At 43.0% G+C, this 23,739-nt stretch overlaps 1 protein-coding gene across 4 annotated transcripts in view; it reads right to left on the minus strand.

Moving 5' to 3' along the window:
* Nucleotides 1-23,739, minus strand: part of tfeb (transcription factor EB) — a 129,909-nt gene that overhangs the window by 69,043 nt on the left and 37,127 nt on the right. The gene's annotated exons all lie outside the window — the stretch shown is intronic.

Raw genomic sequence — 23,739 nt, forward strand, 5'->3', positions numbered from 1 at the left:
CACTCAAAATCTCACGATACATGGCCCCATTCATTCTTTCCTTTACACGGATCAGTCGTCCTGGTCCCTTTGCAGAAAAACAGCCCCAAAGCATGATTTCTCCACCCCCATGCTTCACAGTGGGTACGGTGTTCTTTGGATGCAACTCAGCATTCTTTGTCTTCCAAACACGATGAGATGTGACATTCTCCCAATCTTCTTCTGGATCATCCAAATGCTCTCTAGCAAACTTCAGATGGGCCTGGACATTTACTGGCTTAAGCAGGGGGACACGTCTGGCACTGCAGGATTTGAGTCCCTGGCGGCGTAGTGTGTTACTGATGGTAGGTTTTGTTACTTTGGTCCCAGCTCTCTGCAGGTCATTCACTAGGTCCCCCCGTGTGGTTCTGGGATTTTTGCTCACCGTTCTTGTGATCATTTTGACCCCACGAGGTGAGATCTTGCGTGGAGCCCCAGATTGAGGGAGATTATGAGTGGTCTTGTATGTCTTCCATTTCCTAATAATTGCTCGCAGAGTTGATTTCTTCAAACCAAGCTATTGCAGATTCAGTCTTCCCAGCCTGGTGCAGGTCTACAATTTTGTTTCTGGTGTCCTTTGACAGCTCTTTGGTCTTGGCCATAGTGGAGTTTGGAGTGTGACTGTTTCAGGTTGTGGACATGTGTCTTTTATACTGATAACAAGTTCAAACAGGTGCCATTAATACAGGTAACGAGTGGAGGACAGAGGAGCCTCTTAAAGAAGAAGTTACAGGTCTGTGAGAGCCAGAAATCTTGCTTGTTTGTAGGTGACCAAATACTTATTTTCCACCATAATTTGCAAATAAATTCATTAAAAATCCTACAATGTGATTTTCTGGATTTTTTTCCCTCATTTTCTCTGTCATAGTTGAGAGAGGCCTGTAATTTTTATCACTTCATCTTTTAAAGTGGGAGAACTTGCACAATTGGTGGCTGACTAAATACTTTTTTGCCCCTGTGTATGTAGTGGTGTAATGTTGTATGATGTACTATTTTATCTTTTGGCAGCAGCTAAATGGGGATCCCTAATAAATACAGTCTCATTTCCACATCTCACTTAGTGACACACTGTTACCGGCAGCAGGTTCTCCCACTAAGCCCTCCAATTGCCTGGCTTACACTTGGTTTCGCAGGCATCTGTGACGCGGTGGGAGCACAAAGCGGCCATTGTGTGCCAGACACTGATGTCACAGCGGCTCAGCTTCAAAGCTCTCTTTATATTGGATAATAACAACAGAACCCTGTGAGTTCGTATTTAGAATTTGTCGTCGCACATTGAGATTCATTGTAGCAAGTACGATTCACAAATGTGCAATTAAATTTCGCCAAATGATGTGTGTGAAATGTAACAACGGTGGCAAACTTGACATTTGAATACATTCAATAAGATTTGAAAGCATCATTTATTTTCAGAATTATTACCTGTCCATTTACGACTATGAATATTCTGCTGTGAATCAAAACTACACTTCATTTTCTTTTAGCTTTGCACACGGAGTTCCGTCACATTACCAAGATATTTGTAAGTTTGTAGAAAGATATTCACTAGTAAAAAAAATGGTTTGAGCAGCTTGGGGTGTAGGACCTTTTACTTCTGACCAATCAGCCAAAACCACAGTGTAAAAATGCTGCAAACATTGGCTGAAATGTTCCAATCAAATCTCAGGAAGTACCTTGGAGGAAAAGTATTATTAACGCTACTCCGGCCCGAAGTACTAGAATTAAACTATTTTGTGTGTACATCGATTTTTTTTGTGAAAAGGCATGACAGTAGTTTGTTTAACTTGTGAAATACAAAATGTTATAATTCAGAACTAAATTAACAGCAGCTAATGCTAGCTAGCTGGCTTCTGACATTCAACCCATGATACAAGTTTATCAACTCACTAGCTTCATCAGGCGGCTATAGATGCGAGGGGAAAACAAATCATAATATTTTCTAGTTAACCATCTGTTTGATAAAGTTGCTATACATGCATTTAGCAAGCTCGCTAAATTGACACTTGTTCTTGGAGTTTATTGACAAGGTTAGATAGAAATAGATCCACACGTTATTCTCGATCATGCAGAATTGTAAGCTTGTAACTTGGGAAGCTCATTCAATAGTACAGAAGTGGGTGATTTCTGTCCCAGGGTACTGAACTGTGTGCACGTTTTTGATCAATTTAGACCACAGTTAGTTGAATGAGGTGTTAGGGAAGTGCTGGTACAAAATCCTGTACACTCCTGTGTATATAAAAATGTTTTTTTAAACTTGTGGCTGTCATGACTTCAATTGACTAAATACAGGTACCATTATTTGTATTAAATCTATGCAGGTTTGTCATCAGATTTACAGGAGCCTGGTGGAGATGGTGTCAGAAAGTATTCAGATCCCTTTACTTATTCCACAACTTGTGTACCAGCCCCATTTGAAAATGTATTAAATCAATCTCTTTCACCCAACTAAACACAATACCCCATAATGACAAAGTATAAACATGTTTTTAGACATTTTTGCAAATGTATTGATAATGAAATCTAATTTACATAACTATTCACACCCCTGTGTCAATACATGTTAGAATCATCTTTGGCAGAAATGACAGATGTGAGTCTTTCTGGGTAAGTCTAAGAGTTCAGCACACCTGGATTGTACAATATTTGCAAATTCTTTTACAAATTCTTCAAGCTCTCAGGTTAGTTGTTGATCATTGTTGACAGCCATCTTCAAGTCTTGCCATTGATTTTCAAGCAAATTTAAGTTGAAACTAACCAGGTTATTCAGGAGGATTCACAGTCTTCTTGGTAAGCAACTCCGGTGTGTCTGGCCTTGTGTTTTAGGTTATTGTCCTGCTGAAAGGTGAATTCCTCTCCCAGTGTCTAGTGGAAAGCAGACTGAACCAGGTTTTCCTCTAGGATTTTTCGTGTGCTTCGCTGTATTCCATTTCTTTTCATCCTTAAAAACTCCCTAGTCCTTGCCAATGAGAAGCATACCCATAACATGATACAGCCACCACCATGCTTGAAAAACGGAAGAGGGGTACTCCATGGTGTGTTGTGTTTGCCCAAAACAGAACACTTTGTACTCAGGAAAAAGATAAGTGTCTTTGCCACGTTTTTTGAAGTTTTACTTTAGTGCCTTATTGCAAACAGGATGCATGTTTTGGAATATGTTTTATTCTGTACATGCTTCTTTCTTTTCACTCTGTCATTTAGGTTAGTATTGTGGAATAACTACAATGTTTTGATCCATCCTAAGTTCTCCTATCACAGCCATTAAAACTAACGGTTTTAAAGTCACCTTTGGCCTCATGGTGAAATCCCTTAGCAGATCCTGAGTTAGGAAGGATGCCTGTATCTTCGTAGTGACTGGGTGTATTGATACACAATGCAAAGTGTATTTGATAGCTGCACCATGCTCTTAGGGATACTCAATGTCTCCTTTTTTTAACCCATCTACCAATAGGTGCCACATTTCCCTGCATCCAGGTTAAAGCCTGCTACCAGCAGGAACATGGAGCACTCCATGTCACTAAGTCATGCATATTTTAAAAATAGATTTACAATACTCCACTCTCATGAGCAGTGGAAAAGCCCTACGCATCATGAACATGTTTTCTCCTGGAGTCACTCCCTGTCAGAGAATCAGAGGGTTTGGCTGGAGGCCTTTGGCCAATGGGAGGTCGAGGGTGAGGGGCTGGGGGTTTAGGGAGAATGAGAGTGAAGCTAGACATGAAGAACCACAGAGTAAGGCTGCCTTTAAACCAAAATGCATGAAATTAATGTCCAACACAGTTGTTTGGTCATGAAAAAAAACACTGTTCTGTGTTTTTTTAATTGGTTGAAGGATGGTCTTTGCAACTTTTCTGACAGACAACACAAGCCTCCCCCTGAACACACTCCTCCTTTCGAAAGCCATTGGGGCACTATTTATTTTACACATCCATTTGTCTGATTGGAAGGCACCTTATACTGTAGTCCTCAACAATATAGAACGCAGCATACAGGGAGGATTTCTGTATTTTCAAAGTTGCATATCTTTAAAACTTGAGTGCTGACAAGCAAAACATTGCGACTATGGCAACAATGTTGAATGAAACAAATACTAAAGGATAGATTGTGTGTGGAATTGTCCTTTAACTCTTGCTCTCTGACAACTGGATTCAGTACCTCGATCCATATTTCTACAGGAGCTACAGAGAGAATATTCCAAGGACCTCCAGAGCAGTCTGACCTGCGACCTCTCCAGAGCAGTCTGACCTGCGACCTCTCCAGAGCAGTCTGACCTGCGACCTCTCCAGAGCAGTCTGACCTGCGACCTCTCCAGAGCAGTCTGACCTGCGACCTCTCCAGAGCAGTCTGACCTGCGACCTCTCCAGAGCAGAGAAGTTAGCGCCGCTGGCGGAAGTCATCTTTATGTACTGTAGAAGCCTCCTTCGCTATGACTGTCTGTGTGATGACATATAGCATCCAGGGCCACTGGTTGAATTGGATTTACTGTGCTCACTCAAACCATCTCTTCCCTCAAAGTCTCCCAGACAAACTAACATGTGTCCATCCCCAGCTGGGTCATGGCACCCTAGATCAGGGTTTCCAAAAACTCAGTCCTGTTACAAAACACTACCTTATTCATAATAGAAATGAGGAAAATGCTAATAACTTTTGTAACTTAAACCTCAAAAACAACATGCAGACTTTCTCCATCAAGACAACACTTGGTACCTATGACTCCAACATTTAAACAAAAATCAATGCAAGTCTCATGTCCAGGGTGAATAGATTTTTATTCATGTACAACTAAACAAAAATATAAAACATGTAAAGTGTTGGTCCCATGTTTCATGAGCTGAAATAAAATATCCAAGAAATGTTCCATGCGCACAAAAAATGTCTCTCAGATTGTGCACAAGTTTGTTTACATCCCTGTTAGTGAGCATTTCTCCTTTGCCAAGATAATCCATCCAGAAGACAGGTGTGGCATATCAAGAAGCTGCTTAAACAGCATGATTATTCCACAGCTGCACCTTGTGCTTGGGACAATAAAAGGCAAATCTAAAAAGTGCAGTTGTGCCACACAACGCCACAGACGTCTCAAGTTGAGGGAGCGTGCAATTGGCATGCTGACTGGAGGAAAGTCTATCAGAGTTGTTGCCAGATAATTTTATGTCAATTTCTCTACCATAAGCTGCCTCCAACATCATTTTAGAGAATTTGGCAGTATGTCCAACCGGCCTCACAACCATAGACCACATGTAACCACACCAACCCAGGACCTCCACATCTGGCTTCTTCACCTGTGGGACCAGCCACCCGGACAGCTGATGAAAATGTGAGTTTGCACAACCTGTTAAATGACTCAGGGAAGCTCATATGCTCCCTCGTCATCCTCACCAGGGTCTTGACCGGACTTCAGTTCAGCAGAGGGCTCACTTTTGATGTCCGCTGGCACGCTGGAGAAGTGTGCTCTTCACAGACGAATCCTGTTTTCAACTGGACCGGGCAGATGACAGTGTATGGCGGCGTGTCGGTGAGCCGTTTGCTGACGTCAACATTGTTAACAAAGTGCCCCATGGTGGCAGTGGCGTTATGGTATGGGCATGCATGAGCTACGGACAACGAACACAGCTGTATTTTATTGATGACAATTTGAATGCACAGAGAAAGCATGAAAAGATCCTGAGGCCCATTGTCGTGCCATTCTTACGCCACCATCACGTTTCAGCATGATAATGCACGGCCTCATGTCGAAAGGATCTGTACACAATTCCTGGAAGCTGAAAATGTCCCAGTTCTTCCATGTCACAGCATGATGGCGAGATTACAATAAATACATGATTAGCAATTACAGGACGTAGATGAAGAATCCAACCCTTTTGTTAGTGTCATTGATATAAATGGGCAATTCTCATACAATATCCAGTTCAGAAGAATTGACTAATACCTCTAGGGTCCTTGTGGTTGTCTGGCAGCATTCTGCTTTTTAGTGATCTTACTCCCTCGCCACCCAAAATGCCATATCAAAAACATGAATAACAATAAGCCTGGTCATTCAGTAATTTAGCCAACTAGGTTAATTAACTTGTTGAACCTATGGGGGTGCTGTGTCATTATTGGATAAAAAGACGTGCCCGTTTTAAGCGCAATATTTTGTCACGAAAAGATGCTCGACTATGCATGGAATTGACAGCCTTGGAAAGACAACTCTGACGTCACCAAAACGGCAAAGATATTATCTGTGAGTGCCCCAGAACTAATGCAACAGGCGAAACCAAGATGAAGTTTCATACAGGAAATACCCCAGATTCTGAAGGCGCTGTGTTCCAATGTCTCCTTATATGGCTGTGAATGCGCCAGGAATGAGCCCGCGCTTTCTGTCTATTCCCCGAGGTGTCTGCAGCATTGTGACGTGTTTGTAGGCATATCATTGGAAGATTGACCATAAGAGACTACATTTACCTGGTGTCCCGCCCGGTGTCCTGTGTGCGTAATCTGTAGGTCCATGCGCGTTCCATTTCTTCAGAACAGAAAGTAAAATGCCACGATGGATTTTATCGTCGATAGATATGTGAAAAACACCTTGAGGATTGATTCTAAACATCGGTTTGCCATGTTTCTGTCGATATTATGGAGTTAATTTGGAAAAAAGTTCGCGTTTTAATGACTTATTATTTTATTTTTTTCCTTACCCAAACGCGATGAACAAAACGGAGCGATTAGTCGACAAATAATATTTTTTGTAAAAACGGAACATTTGCTATCTAACAGAGTCTCCTCATTTTTCAAAGGTAAATTATTTTATTTGAATGCTTTTGTTTTTGTGTAAATGTTGCCTGCTGAATGCTAACGCTAAATGCTATGCTAGCTGTCAATACTGTTACACAAATGCTTGTTTTCTATGGTTGAGAAATATTTTTGAAAATCTGAGATGAGTGTTGTTAACAAAACGCTAAGCTTATAGCATATTTATTTAATTTCATTTTGATTTTTGAATGTTAAATGGTAATGGTCTTGAGGCTGCTGAATGCTAACGAAAGCTAAGAGAAATGGCATGTATGGTATGTTAGCCATCAATACTGTTACACAAATGCTTGTTTTGCAATGGTTGAGAAGCATATTTTGAAAATCTGAGATGACAGTGTTGTTAACAAAAGGCTAAGCTTGAGAGCAAATAGATTTCATTTCATTTGCGATTTTCATGAATAGTTAACGTTGTGTTATGGTAATGAGCTTGCGGATAGATTTACACAATCCTGGATACAGGTTTTTTTTCGTAGCTAAACGTGACGCAGAAAACGGAGCGATTTGTCCTAAACAAATAATCTTTCAGGAAAAACTGAACATTTGCTATCTAACAGAGTCTCCTCATTGAAAACATCTGAAGTTCTTCAAAGGTAAATTATTTTATTTGAATGCTTTTGTTTTTTTGTGTAAATGTTGCCTGCTGAATGCTAACGCTAAATGCTACGCTAAATGCTACGTTAGCTATCAATACTGTTACACAAATGCTTGTTTTGCAATGGTTGAGAAGCATATTTTGAAAATCTGAGATGACAGTGTTGTTAACAAAAGGCTAAGCTTGAGAGCAAATAGATTAATTTCATTTCATTTGCGATTTTCATGAATAGTTAACGTTGCGTTATGGTAATGAGCTTGAGGCTGTAGTCACGATACCGGATCCGGGATGGCTCGACGCAAGAAGTTAAACACTCATGTAAATGTGCACAAGCCTATTCAGACAAATTTTCCAAAACACAGCTATGTGCAGAATGGGCCTTTTTCTTGCCAACTTTTTCAGTCACCAATTAATCAATAAACAGGCAGCGGAATGAAGTAGTTTGACAAAAAGTGTTCAAAAGTCAGCAACAAGTCTTTAAAACAGCAAATAGTTATTTTCTAGAAAGCCAACATTATTAGCTACAGTGATGGTGGAAGTCCCCCCCTCCACCCAAAGCACTTTCAATTTAGCATTTACAGTTGAAGTCAGAAGTTTACATACACCTTAGCCAAATACATTTCAACTAAGTTTCACAATTCCTGACATTTAATCCTAGTAAAAATTCAAAGAGTTAGGATTACCACTTTATTTTAAGAATGTGAAATGTCAGAATAATAGTAGAGAATGACCCCGCCCTGTGCAACTGGGTACTAGACTTCCTGACGGGCCGCCCCCAGGTGGTGAGGGTAGGCAACAACATCTCCTCCCCGCTGATCCTCAACACTGGGGCCCCACAAGGGTGCGTTCTGAGCCCTCTCCTGTACTCCCTGTTCACCCACGACTGCGTGGCCACGCACGCCTCCAACTCAATCATCAAGTTTGCGGTCGACACAACAGTGGTAGGCTTGATTACCAACAACGACGAGACGGCCTACAGGGAGGAGGTGAGGGCCCTCGGAGTGTGGTGTCAGGAAAATAACCTCACACTCAACGTCAACAAAACTAATGAGATGATTGTGGACTTCAGGAAACAGCAGAGGGAACACCCCTATCCACATCGATGGAACAGTAGTGGAGAGGGTAGCAAGTTTTAAGTTCCTGACACATCACAGACAAACTGAATTGGTCCACTCACACAGACAGCATCGTGAAGAAGGCGCAGCAGCGCCTCTTCAACCTCAGGAGGCTGAAGAAATTCGGCTTGTCACCAAAAGTACTCACAAACTTCTACAGATGCACAATCGAGAGCATCCTGGCGGGCTGTATCACCGCCTGGTACGGCAACTGCTCCGCCCTCAACCGTAAGGCTCTCCAGAGGGTAGTGAGGTCTGCACAACGCATCACCGGGGGCAAACTACCTGCCCTCCAGGACACCTACACCACCCGATGTTACAGGAAGGCCATAAAGATCATCAAGGACATCAACCACCCGCGCCACTGCCTGTTCACCCCGCTATCATCCAGAAGGCGAGGTCAGTACAGGTGCATCAAAGCTGGGACCGAGAGACTGAAAAACAGCTTCTATCTCAAGGCCATCAGACTGTTAAACAGCCACCACTAACATTGAGTGGCTGCTGCCAACACACTGACACTGACTCAACTCCAGCCACTTTAATAATGGGAATTGATGGGAAATGTGAATATATCACTAGCCACTTTAAACAATGCTACCTTATATAATGTTACTTACCCTACATTATTCATCTCATATGCATACGTATATACTGTACTCTATATCATCGACTGCATCCTTATGTAATACATGTATCACTAGCCACTTTAACTATGCCACTTTGTTTACATACTCATCTCATATGTATATACTGTACTCGATACCATCTACTGTATCTTGCCTATGCTGCTCTGTACCATCACGCATTCATATATCCTTATGTACATATTCTTTATCCCCTTACACTGTGTATAAGACAGTAGTTTAGGAATTGTTAGTTAGATTACTTGTTGGTTATTCCTGCATTGTCGGAACTAGAAGCACAAGCATTTCGCTACAATCGCATTAACATCTGCTAACCATGTGTATGTGACAAATAAAATTTGATTTGATTTGATTTATTTCAGATTTTATTTCTTACATCACATTCCCAGTGGGTCAGAAGTTTACATGCACTCAATTAGCATTTGGTAGCATTGCTTTCAAAATGTTTAACTTGGGTCAAACATTTCCGGTAGCCTTCCACAAGCTTCCCACAATAAGTTGGGTGAATTTCAGCCCATTCCTCCTGGCAGAGATGGTGTAACTGAGTCAGGTTTGTAGGTCTCCCTGCTCACACATGCTTTTTTCAGTTCTGGCCACACATTTTCTACAGGATTGAGGTCATGGCTTTGTGATGGCCACTCCAATACCTTAACTTTGTGGTCCTTAAGCTATTTTGCCACAACTTTCGAAGTATGCTTGGGGTCATTGGCCATTTGGAAGACCCATTTGAGACCACTGATGTCTTGAGATGTATGTAGATATATTGAAGCAACATTTTCCTACCTCATGATGACATCTATTTTGTGAAGTGCACCAGTCCCTCCTGCAGCAAAGCACCCCCACAACATGCTGCCACCCCCGTGCTTCACGGTTGGGATGGTGTTCTTCAGCTTGCAAGCCTCCCCATTTTCCTCCAAACATAACGATGGTCATTATGGCCAAACAGTTCTATTTTTGTTTCATCAGACCAGAGGACATTTATCCAAAAAGTATGATCTTTGTCCCCATGTGCAGTTGCAAACTGTAGTCTGGCTTGTTTATGGCGGTTTTGGAGCAGTGGCTTCTTCCTTGCTGAGCGGCCTTTCAGAATATGTCAATATAGGACTTTTTACTGTGAATATAGATACTTTCGTACCTGTTACCTCCAGCATCTTCACAAGTTCATTTGCTCTTGATCTAGGATTGATTTGCACTTTTCTCAAAGTTAACAACAAAAAACGATGTTCACAAAAGATGATTACCTTCAAATAGAATGTTTTATTCTAGTACTTCAGGCCGAGTAACATTAATAACGTTACTTTGTAGAAATGACTTGTCCTCTTCAAGGTACTTCCTGAGATTTGATTGATGGAATAATCAGGAGACCAATCAGCCATTTCATTGGTGAAGCCTTGCAGCAAAAGGACCTCAGGCCTTGTCCAGGGATTTTGGCTGTCCAATGTTGTTGGTCGTGTGGTTTTGGTCAGTGTGAGCAGAGAGACATCAATCATTGGCTTGGGCTAGTGTAAGAGTGGGGTTGGGCCTTTTGCCTGCTCACTGCCTTGGTGAAGCCTGGGTTCATGCTCTTTAGGCCAAAGGCAGATGACCTCAGGCCTTGGATATTCCAGGATGATATAGTGAATGCCTCAACATTTGGTTGAGGCACAGTCACGGGAAATACTTGCGTTTACCCGCTGTATTGTGGCAGGGAGGAAGTCTATTCGTGGTAGCAGGGTGGAGATAACCACTTGTGCGTTGGGGAAAGTAGAAGAAGATTTTTCCATCACTCCCTTCAGTGCTGTGGCCACCCTTTCCTGCTGTGCTCTCAGGTGGTTTGTACCGGTGTGTATTATTATGTGGCTGGGTGACCCTAGTTGGTCCTCAGACAGAAGGTCTAGGGCATGCTGGGTGTTTGGACACCAGAGTTTAGACACACTGTGTTTGGGGGGAAAGTTTTTTGGTGTTGTATACATTTCCCATTTGAGTCCATAAGGAGAACAATCCGTGTCTTGTGTTTGTCCTCAGTGGGTGTGTGTGGGAGGGGGGGTTGTCAGAAGGGCTATCGGGGTGGCTGACGGGGGGTGCTCAGAGGGGGTGAGTGCCGCTGGGCTTGGGGTTCTTCATTTGTCTGTTCTACTTTGATGTTGACGCTATGGTCAGGGTCTGGTGTGGACTGTTCTGCTGTGGTGTTGATACTTTTGTCAGGTGCTGAGGTGGACTGTTATGCTGGCTTCTCTGCGGGGGTGGCCACCTCTCTAGTGGGTTGTTCTCTGTCACACGCCGTCCTCCTCAACCTCTCCTCCAGCAATCTGATCCTCTCCTCTAGTGCTCTGTTCTTCTCCTGCTCCTTCTCCTGTTGAAGTTGTCTCACCAGAGTGCAGATATGTCTCTCTCCACCTCCAGCTCCCCGGGTCTGGTTAAGAGAGTGTTGTTGTGCTGGACTGTTGTCTGGGTCTGTGCTGACTGGAATGTAATCACCTGCTGTTCCAGCTCCACCTGCCTTACCTCTGTGTCTTTCTCTGTGTGTCTCTTGCTCTCTCCTTGTCTGTGTGTCTCTCAATTCAATTCAAGTGGCTTTATTGGCATGGTAAACATATGTTAACATTGCAAGTGAGGTAGATATACAAAAGTGAAATAAATAAAAATGTACAGTAAACATTACACATACAGAAGTTTCAAAACAAAGACATTACAAATGTCATTATATATATACAGTGGGGCAAAAAAGTTTAGTCAGCCATCAATTGTGCAAGTTCTCCCACTTAAAAAGATGAGGCCTGTAATTTTCATCATAGGTACACTTCAACTATGAAAAAAAAAATCCAGAAAATCACATTGTAGGATTTTTAATGAATTTATTTGCAAATGCGGGCGATTCCCTGATCCACCTCTACGCAGACGACACCATTCTGTATACTTCCGGCCCGTCCTTAGACACTGTGCTATCTAACCTCCAAACGAGCTTCAATGCCGTACAACACTCCTTCCGTGGCCTCCAACTGCTCTTAAACACGAGTAAAACCAAATGCTTTTCAACCGTTCGCTGCCTGCACCCGCACGCCCGACTAGCATCACCACCCTGGATGGTTCCGACCAAGAATATGTGGACATCTATAAGTACCTAGGTGTCTGGCTAGACTGTAAACTCTCCTTCCAGACTCATATCAAACATCTCTAATCTAAAATCAAATCTAGAATCGGCTTTCTATTCCGCAACAAAGCCTCCTTCACTCACGCCGCCAAACTTACCCTAGTAAAACTGACTATCCTACCGATTCTCGACTTCGGCGATGTCATCTACAAAATAGCTTCCAATACTCTACTCAGCAAACTGGATGCAGTTTATCACAGTGCCAACCGTTTTGTTACTAAAGCACCTTATACCACCCACCACTGCGACCTGTATGCTCTAGTCGGCTGGCCCTCGCTACATATTCGTCGCCAGACCCACTGGCTCCAGGCCATCTACAAGTCCATACTAGGTAAAGCACCGCCTTATCTCAGTTTACTGGTCACGATGGCAACACCCACCCGTAGCACGCGCTCCAGCAGGTGTATCTCACTGATCATCCCTAAAGCCAACACCTAATTTGGCCGCCTTTTGTTCCAGTTCTCTGCTGCCTGTGACTGGAACGAATTGCAAAAAAAAACACAAAAAAATATATATATATATATATTTTTTTTAAATCGCTGAAGTTGGAGACTTCTCTCCCTCAACAAATTCAAACATCTGCTATCTGAGCAGCTAACCGATCGCTGCAGCTGTACATAGTCTATCGGTAAATAGCCCACCCAATTTTATCTCCATGTGTAACTCTGTTGTCTGTTCACACTGCTATGCTTTATCTTGGCCAGGTCGCAGTTGCAAATGAGAACTTGTTCTCAACTAGCCTACCTGGTTAAATAAAGGTGAAATAAAATTTTAATTAACTAAAAATTATGGTGGAAAATAAGTATTTGGTCACCTACAAACAAGCAAGATTTCTGGCTCTCACAGACCTGTACCACCTTCTTTAAGAGGCTCCTCTGTCCTCCACTCGTTACCTGTATTAATGGTACCCGTTTGAACTTGTTATCAGTATAAAAGACACCTGTCCACAACCTCAAACAGTCACACTCCAAACTCCACTATGGCCAAGACCAAAGAGCTGTCAAAGGACACCAGAAACAAAATTGTAGACCTGCACCAGGCTGGGAAGACTGAATCTGCAATAGGTAAGCAGCTTGGTTTGAAGAAATCAACTGTGCGAGCAATTATTAGGAAATGAAAGACATACAAGACCACTGATAATCTCCCTCGATCTGGGGCTCCACGCAAGATCTCACTCCGTGGGGTCAAAATTATCACAAGAACGGTGAGCAAAAATCCCAGAACCACACGGGGGGACCTAGTGAATGACCTGCAGAGAGCTGGGACCAAAGTAACAAAACTAACCATCAGTAACACTACGCCGCCAGGGACTCAAATCCTGCAGTGCCAGACGTGTCCCCCTGCTTAAGCCAGTACATGCCCAGGCCCGTCTGAAGTTTGCTAGAGAGCATTTGGATGATCCAGAAGAAGATTGGGAGAATGTCATATGGTCAGATGAAACCAAAATATAACTTTTTAGTAAAAACTCAACTCGTCGTGTTTGGAGGACAAAAAATGCTGAGTTGCATCCAAAGAACACCATACCTACTGTGAAGCATGGGGGTGGAAACATCATGCTTTGGGGCTGTTTTTCTGCAAAGGGACCAGGACGACTGATCCGTGTAAAGGAAAGAATGAATGGGGCCGTGTATCGTGAGATTTTGAGTGAAAACCTCCTTCCATCAGCAAGGGCATTGAAGATTAAACGTGGCTGGGTCTTTCAGCATGACAATGATCCCAAACACACCGCCCGGGCAACGAAGGAGTGGCTTCGTAAGAAGCATTTCAAGGTCCTGGAGTGGCCTAGCCAGTATCCAGATCTCAACCCCATAGAAAATCTTTGGAGGGAGTTGAAAGTCCGTGTTGCCCAGCAACAGCCTCAAAACATCACTGCTCTAGAGGAGATCTGCATGGAGGAATGGGCCAAAATACCAGCAACAGTGTGTGAAAACCTTGTGAAGACTTACAGAAAATGTTTGACCTCTGTCATTGCCAACAAAGGGTATATAACAAACTATTGAGATAAACTTTTGTTATTGACCAAATACTTATTTTCCACCATAATTTGCAAATAAATTCATTTAAAAAATCCTACAATGTGATTTTATTTTCTCATTTTGTCTGTCATAGTTGAAGTGTACCTATGATGAAAATTACAGGCCTCTCTCATCTTTTTAAGTGGGTGAACTTGCACAATTGGTGGCTGACTAAATACTTTTTTTGCCCCACTGTATGTATGTATATAATGACATTTCACTTTTGTATATTATCTACCTCACTTGCTTTGGCAATGTTAACACGTTTCCCATGCCAATCAAGCCCATTTTGAGAGAAAAAGAGAAAGAGAGAGAAAGAGAGAGAGATGCAATCTGAGCCCTGCACTCTTCAATAGGGCCCAGGACCTGGGCCCAGGACCTGGGCCCTGGCAGTAAACCCCAAAAATACTAAAACAATGATTTTCCAGAGAAGATCCAGATCTCAGGGAATTAGACCAAAGTTCTCAATTGGTACAAAATATATAGAGTACAGCACACACTACAATTACTTAGGTTTAAAAATAAGCTCAACTAGACACCTTAATGAGGCAGTGAATGAACAGAGAGAAAGCATGCAGGGCATTCTACACCATTAAAAAAACTAATTCAAATTGAAATACCTATTAAAATCTGGCTAAAACTAATTGAATATGTCATTGAACCAATTGCACTTTATGGTAACGAGGTGTGGGGTCCACTTGCAAAACACGATTTCATCAAATGGGACAAACACCCCATTGAAACCCTGCATGCAGAGTTCTGTAAGATTCTCCTACATGTCCAGAGGAAAACTACAAACAATGCATGCAGGGCAGAATTAGGCCAATATCCACTAATAATAAAAACTCAAAAAAGAGAAATTAAGTTTTGGAAACATCTAAAATACAGTGATCTCCTCTCATATCATTACCAAGCCCTGAGCAAATAAAAGAGTCCCCTCATCTAGCTGGTCCTGGGCTGAGTTCACAAACCTGTTCTACTAACACACTGAAGCCTCAGGACCAGAACATCCAATCAATCAGAATAAACCAAATTACAACACAGTCAAAACAAAACTACATTGCGTATTGGGAAACACAAGCACAAAGCAAAATGCAGTGCTATCTGGCCCTAAATCGACAGTACACTATGGCTAAATATTTGACCATGGGTACTGATCAAAACTTTAGAAAAACTTTGACAAAGTACAGGCTCAGTGAGCACAGCCTTGCCATTGAGAAGGGTAGACACAGGAAAACCTGGCTCCCTGTTGAGGAAAGGCTGTGCAACCACTGCACAACAGCAGCACCTGAGACGGAGCTGCATTTCCTGACATTTAAAAAAATATATATATATATATGAAACAATTAGTGTCATTTCCCCAAATTTGAAACCCTTATTCAAGGCTTTAAAGACCTCTCTGATGAGAGTAGGCTACCCGTCCTGTTGGGGGAGGACGCAAAGAGCTGTGTGTTGGCAGCGCACGACATTGCTACCTGCCATAAGATGAGGAACAGTGTCTGACAGACCAATCAACCTGCACATGTCCTCTACTGTATGCTTATTGTTGTTGTTCAATGTATGGTTATTTTGACCCTTGGTTATGGTTGTCCCGTTGACACTTTTGATTCAAATTTTTTATATTGTAAATATCCAAAATAAGCTTTAGCAATATGTACATTGTTACGTCATGCCAATAAAGCAAATTGAAAGAGAAAGAAAGAGCCACACACACAGAGCGAGAGCCACACACACAGAGCGAGAGCCACACAGCGAGAGAGAGACAGAGAGCGAGAGAGAGACAGAGCGAGAGACAGAGAGCAAGAGACACACAGAGCGAGAGACAGAGAGCAAGAGACACACAGAGCGAGTAACAGCCTTTCTATTGTGAGACGTATGCCACCTAAAGCCCTAAATAACTCTTCTCACTCTCGGTTCCCCTTTTGAGGAACACCCTGTTCCCCTGAGTCCTCTGTGTGTGTGCACACTTTGTTTGTTTGTGTTTGTTTGTTTGTTTGTTTGTTTGTACACACTTTTGTGTGTGTGCGTGCGACACTTGTCACTGAACATGGAGACCTTGCAGTTAGTGTCCGTAACATGCAAGTATACAGCCTTTACTGGCAGACATGCACAGTGTAGAGTTGCCACAGTGACAGTGAGTTTTCTGCCCGGCTTCACAGCACCCGTTTCTTCCCATTTGGTCTTGCCACACAAACAGCTGCTTCCGACAACCTTGGACACACCCAATCAGCGATTCTGACTACATAGACACCAACCTAACACTCAGAGTGTGAATTACACTACATGGCCAAAAGTGTGTGCTCGTCAAACATTTTATTCCAAATTCATGGGCATAAATAGAGTTGGTCCCCCCTTTTGCTGCTATAACAGCCTAGATTGCTGAGGGGACTTGCTTCCATTCATGGGCTCTGTGCAGGCCAGTCAAGTTCTTCCACACTAAAATCGACAAACCAAAAAACATCTTGCTTTGTGCACAGGGGCATTGTCATGCTGAAACAATTAAAAGGCCTTCCCCAAACTGTTGCCACAAAGTTGGGAGCACAGAATCGTTGAGAATGTCATTGGAACTAAGGGGCCATGAAAAGCAGTCCCAGACCATTATTCCTCCTCCAAACTTCAGTTGTCACTATGCATTCAGGTAGGTAGCGTTCTCCTGGCATCCACCAAACCCAGATGTGTGCTTTGTGCTTGCGTGAAATAACTTGCAGTGATTGTAATTAGTGCTCCACTCTTGTAGTCTGAATTAGCCCCGTACACTAGTGGGACTTGGCCTATATGGAGGGGGATAAATTAAAATGTTTCTTACAAAAGAAATATGGAAAGCATATGCATTACCATGGTAGCAATTAAAAGGGAAAATGATTAGACTAAACTTAAGGACAACAGTCCACCTGACAAACCTGATTTCATCAGCATTTCACATTTACTATACTTTTCACCACATTTGTTGATAACAAAATCTGAAAATACTCTGGATACATTCAGTAATATAATAGGACAATTCTTGGAAAATTTGAGATAGTGTTTTGTCTTACGTTGCACCTATGTTGAGTGAGATGTCTTAGTGGTAATTACAAGTGGCCACACACCTCTCCAAAGTGTGCACAGTTTCTAATTCATTTCAATACACTTTTATTTGCTCTCCAAGCTGTGCCATTGAGGAACTAGAGCAACCACATTTTTTCTTGTTTTGAACACAGCCCTGCATCCCAGCCATTACACAATAACTGTTGTTTACGCAGTCCAATAGAAATTGCAATCTGTGTCAGGTGGGCATAATTTGAAAGCTTGTTCCAACCCCACCCTGTATAATTGGGTCCTGGACTTCCTGACGGGCTGCCCCCAGGTGGTGAAGGTAGGAAACAACATCGCCACTTTGCTGATCCTCAACACTGGGGCCCCACAAGGGTGCGTGCTCAGCCCCCTCCTCTACTCCCTGTTCACCCATGACTGCGTGTCCATGCACTCCTCCAACTCAATCATCAAGTTTGCAGACGGTACAACAGTACTAGGCTCGACTACCAACAACGACAAGAGGTGGTGAGGGCATTCGGAGTGTGGTGCCAGGAAAATAACCTCTCACACAACATTACCAAAACAAAGGAGATGATCGTGGATTTCAGGAAACAGCAGAGGGAGCACCCCCCTATCCGCATCGACGGGACAGTAGTGGAGAAGGTGGAAGGTTAAGTTCCTCGGTGTACTCATCACGGACAAACTGAAATGGTCCAGTGTGGTGAAGGCGGCGCAACAGCTTGTCACCTAAATCCCTTAAACTTTTAGACGCACAATTGAGATAATCCTGTCAGGCTGCATCCTGTCAGGCTGTATCACCATCTGGCATGGCAACTGCACCGCCCACAACAGCAGGGCTCACCAGAGGGTGGTGCGGTCTGCACAACGCATCACCAGGCGCAAACTACCTGCCCTGCAAGACCCCTACAACACCTGATGTCACAGAAAGGTCAAAAAGATAATCAAGGACAACAACCACCCGAGCCACAGCCTGTTCACCCCGCTACCATCCAGAAGGCGAGGTCAGAACAGGTGCATCAAAGCTGGGACAAGAGACTGAAAAACAGCTTCTATCTCAAGGCCCGTCAGACTGTTAAACAGCCATCACTAACAGAGGCTTCTGCCTACATACAGACTTGAAATCATTGGCCACTTTAATAAATTGATCACTCGTCACTTAAATAATGTTTACATATCTTGCATTACTCATCTCATATGTACAGTTGAAGTCAGAAGTTTACATACACTTAGGTTGGAGTCAATAGAACTTTTCAACCACTCCACATATTTCTTGTTAACAAACTATAGTTTAGGCAAGTCGGGTAGGACATCCACATGACAAGTAATTTTTCCAACAATTGTTTACAGACAGATTATGGTAGCAATTAAAAAGGGACAGATTATTTCACTGTATCACAATTCCAGTGGGTCAGAAGTTTATACACTAAGTTGACAGCTTTTCAAACAGCTTGGAAAATTCCAGAAAATGTCATGGCTTCATAAGCTTCTGATAGGCTAATTGACATCATTTGAGTCAATTGGAGGTATACCTGTGGATGTATTTCAAGGCCTACCTTCAAACTCAGTGCCTCTTTGCTTGACATCATGGGAAAAATCAATAGAAATCAGCCAAGACCTCAGAAAAAAATGGTAGATCTCCACAGGTCTGGTTCATCCTTGGAAGCAATTTCCAAATGCCTGAAGGTACCACGCTCATCTATACAAACAATAGTGCGCAAGTATAAACACCATGGGACCACGCAGCCGTCATACCGCTCAGGAAGGAGATGCGTTATGTCTCCTAGAGATGAACGTACGTTGTTGCGAAAAGTGCAAATCAATCTCAGAACAACAGCAAAGGACCTTGTGAAGATGCTGGAGGAAACGGGTACAAAAATATCTATATCCACAGTAAAACGAGTCCTATATCGACATAACCTGAAAGGCCGTTCAGTAAGGAAGAAGCCACTGCTCCAAAACCACCACAAAAAGCCAGACTACGGTTTGCAACTGCACATGGGGACAAAGATGGTACTTTTTGGAGAAATGTCCTCTGGTCTGATGAAACAAAAATAGAACTGTTTGGTGCTGCTGCTCCAGCTTCAACTGTTCTGCCTGCGGCTATGGAACCCTGACCTGTTCACTGGACGTGCTACCTGTCCCAGACCTGCTGTTTTCAACTCTCTAGAGATAGCAGGAGCAGTAGAGCTACTCTGAATGATCGGCTATGAAAAGCCAACTGACATTTACTCCTGAGGTGCTGACCTGTTGCACCCCCGACAACCACTGTGATTATTATTATTTGACCCTGCTGGTCATCTATGAACATTTGAACATCTTGGCCATGTCCTGTTATAACATCCACCCGGCACAGCCAGAAGAGGACTGGCCACCCCTCATAGCCTGGTTCCTCTCTAGGTTTCGGCCTTTCTATGGAGATTTTCTTAGCCACCGTGCTTCTACACCTGCATTGCTTGCTGTTTTAGGCTGGGTTTCTGTACAGCACTTTGATATATCAGCTGATGTAAGAAGGTCTATATAAATACATTTGGGACATAATGACCATTTTGGAGGACAAATGGGGAGGCTTGCAAGGCGAAGAACACCATCCTAACCGTGAAGCATGGGGGTGGCAGCATCATGTTGTGGGGGTGCTTTGCTACAGGAGGGACTGGTGCACTTCACAAAATAGATGGTATGTAGATAGGAAAATGTATGTAGATATCTTGAAGCAACATCTCAAGACATCAGTCAGGAAATTAAAGCATGGTCACAAATGAGTCTTCAAAATGGACATTGACCCCAAGCATACTTCCAAAGTTGTGGCAAAATGGCTTCAGGACAACAGAGTCAAGGTATTGGAGTGGCATTCACCAAGCCATTACCTCAATCCTATAGAACATTTGTGGGCAAGTAGACAAGGAGTCCTACAAACCTGACTCAGTTACACCAGCTCTGTCAGGATAAATAATAAATAAAATCTGAAATAAATCACTCTACTATTATTCTGACATTTCACATTCTTAAAATAAAGTGGTGATCCTAACTGACCTAAGACAGGGAATTTTTACTAGGATTAAAAGTCAGGAATTGTGAAAAACTAAGCTAAGTGTATGTAAACTTCCGACTTCAACTGTATATACTGTATTTTATACCATCTTGCCTATGCCACGGTCATTGCTCATCCATATACTTATATATACACTGCTAAAAAAATTAAGGGAACACTTTAACAACACAATGTAACTCCAAGTCAATCACACTTCTGTGAAATCAAACTGTCCACTTAGGAAGCAACACTGATTGACAATAAATTTCACATGCTTTTGTGCAAATGGAATAGACAACAGGTGGAAATTATAGGCAATTAACAAGACACCCCCAATAAAGGAGTGGTTCTACAGGTGCTGACCACAGACCACTTCTCAGTTCCTATGCTTCCTGGCTGATGTTTTGGTCACTTTTGAATGCTGGCGGTGCTTTCACTCTAGTGGTAGCATGAGACGGAGTCTACAACCCACACAAGTGGCTCAGGTAGTGCAGCTCATCCAGGATGGCACATCAATGCAAGCTATGGCAAGAAGGTTTGCTGTGTCTGTCAGCGTAGTGTCCAGAGCATGGAGGCGCTACCAGGAGACAGGCCAGTACATCAGGAGACGTGGAGGAGGCCGTAGGAGGGCAACAACCCAGCAGCAGGACCGCTACCTCAGCCTTTGTGCAAGGAGGAGCAGGGGGAGCACTGCCAGAGCCCTGCAAAATGACCTCCACAGCAGGCCACAAATGTGCATGTGTCTGCTCAAACAGTCAGAAACAGACTCCATGAGGATGGTATGAGGGCCCGACGTCCACAAGTGGGGGGTTGTGCTTACAGCCCAACACCGTGCAGGACGTTTGGCATTTGCCAGAGAACACCAAGATTGGCAAATTCTCCACTGGCGCCCTGTGCTCTTCACAGATGAAAGCAGGTTCACACTGAGCACGTGACAGAGTCTGGAGACGCCGTGGAGAACGTTCTGCTGCCTGCAACATCCTCCAGCATGACCGGTTTGGCGGTGGGTCAGTCATGGTGCGGGGTGGCATTTCTTTGGGGGGGCCACACCTCCATGTGCTCGCCAGAGGTAACCTGACTGCCATTAGGTACCGAGATGAGATCCTCAGACCCCTTGTGAGACCATATGCTGGTGCGGTTGGCCCTGGGTTCCTCCTAATGCAAGACAATGCTAGACCTCATGTGGCTGGAGTGTGTCAGCAGTTCCTGCAAGAGGAAGGCATTGATGCTATGGACTGGCCCGCCAGTTCCCCAGACCTGAATCCAATTGAGCACATATGGGACATCATGTCTCGCTCCATCCACCAACGCCACGTTGCACCACAGACTGTCCAGGAGTTGGCAGATGCTTTAGTCCAGGTCTGGGAGGAGATCCCTCAGGAGACCATCCGCCACCTCATCAGGAGCATGCCCAGGCGTTGTAGGGAAGTCATACAGGCACGTGGAGGCCACACACACACACTACGGAGCCTCATTTGGTCTTGTTTTAAGGACATTACATCAAAGTTGGATCAGCCTGTAGTGTGGTTTTCCACTTTAATTTGGAGTGTGACTCCAAATCCAGACCTCCATGGGTTGATACATTTGATTTCCATTGATCATGTGTGTGATTTTGTTGTCAGCACATTCAACTATGTAAAGAAAAAAGTATTTAATAAGAATTTCATTCATTCAGATCTAGGCTGTGTTATTTTAGTGTTATTTTAGTGTTCCCTTTATTTTTTTGAGCAGTGGATATATTCTTATTCCATTCCTTCACTAAGGTTTTGTTGTGGAATGTGTTCGATATTAGGTTGTTGTGGAATTGTTAGATATTACCTGTTAGATACTGCTGCACTGTCGGATCTAGAAGCACAAGCATTTCACCACACTCGCAATAACATCTGCTAACCATGTGTATGTGACCAATTAAATTGTATTTGATTGCCAACATGACTAGCTAAATTACAAAAATAAATCTTAGTGTTAGGCTTTCACAATGCAATTTAGAGAAGCAGATCATTATGGCATGCATACTACATAGAATGTAGTCATGAGTGCATTCAGAGAAGCAGATCATTATGGCATGCATACTACATAGAATGTAGTCATGAGTGCATTCAGAGAAGCAGATCATTATGGCATGCATACTACATAGAATGTAGTCATGAGTGCATTCAGAGAAGCAGATCATTATGGCATGCATACTACATAGAATAGAATGTAGTCATGAGTGCATTCAGAGAAGCAGATCATTATGGCATGCATACTACATAGAATGTAGTCATGAGTGTATTCAGAGAAGCAGATCATTATGGCATGCATACTACATAGAATGTAGTCATGAGTGCATTCAGAGAAGCAGATCATTATGGCATGCATACTACATAGAATGTAGTCATGAGTGCATTCAGAGAAGCAGATCATTATGGCATGCATACTACATAGAATGTAGTCATGAGTGCATTCAGAGAAGCAGATCATTATGGCATGCATACTACATAGAATGTAGTCATGAGTACATTCAGAGAAGCAGATCATTATGGCATGCATACTACATAGAACGTAGTCATGAGTACATTCAGAGAAGCAGATCATTATGGCATGCATACTACATAGAATGTAGTCATGAGTACATTCAGAGAAGCAGATCATTATGGCATGCATCCTACATAGAATGTAGTCATGAGTACATTCAGATGCGTGGTCCGCAGCAAATTGTCTTCTCAATACAACAAACTCACTCTGTTCAGTACAACCCAGGGTATAACGCCATGTCATCTTCTAACTGTACATCAAACACAGTGATCATAAACCATGACACTGTAGTACATGAGTTTTATTATATGGGTATGTGAAGTGGAGTAATGGGTGTTTGGCTTGTATGACATGAAAGCGGTATTTATTATAATCTAATCTTTCAAAATACTTAGAGTCCTCGTAATTTACACCATTTAAATCACTCAGCATTTACCCCCCAGAGGAATCACTGCAATCCAAATCTGCCATTTTCAACCTGTATACCGATAAGACTGTAAAGGGCCACTGGATTCGTCATGCTGACAAATGGCCAGACATTTTTTGAAACAAGAAAAGTCCAGACACCTGAAAAGGGTCTGCAATACAGGACGCAAATACAGCTGCGTCTGTCCCGAGCTCATTGGCGCAGGAAACAGAGGGGCCCAGTTGAAACAATGTTACAAGTTCTCTGGCAGGCTGGACCCAGTCGAGACAATGTTGTAAGTTCACTAGCGAAAGCTCAAAACAGATGGAGAGAGAGGCAGACAGGCGGAGAAGAGAAATTAATGTGATTGAAATAACCTGAACCAACTGTCACTGCTTTAAACCATGACACAGAGGTGGGGGGTGTTCATTTAATTTGGAATAAGTTTTCATTTT

This window comes from Oncorhynchus nerka, linkage group LG2 (genome assembly GCF_034236695.1).
Source record: "Oncorhynchus nerka isolate Pitt River linkage group LG2, Oner_Uvic_2.0, whole genome shotgun sequence".
Taxonomy (NCBI): Eukaryota; Metazoa; Chordata; class Actinopteri; order Salmoniformes; family Salmonidae; genus Oncorhynchus; species Oncorhynchus nerka.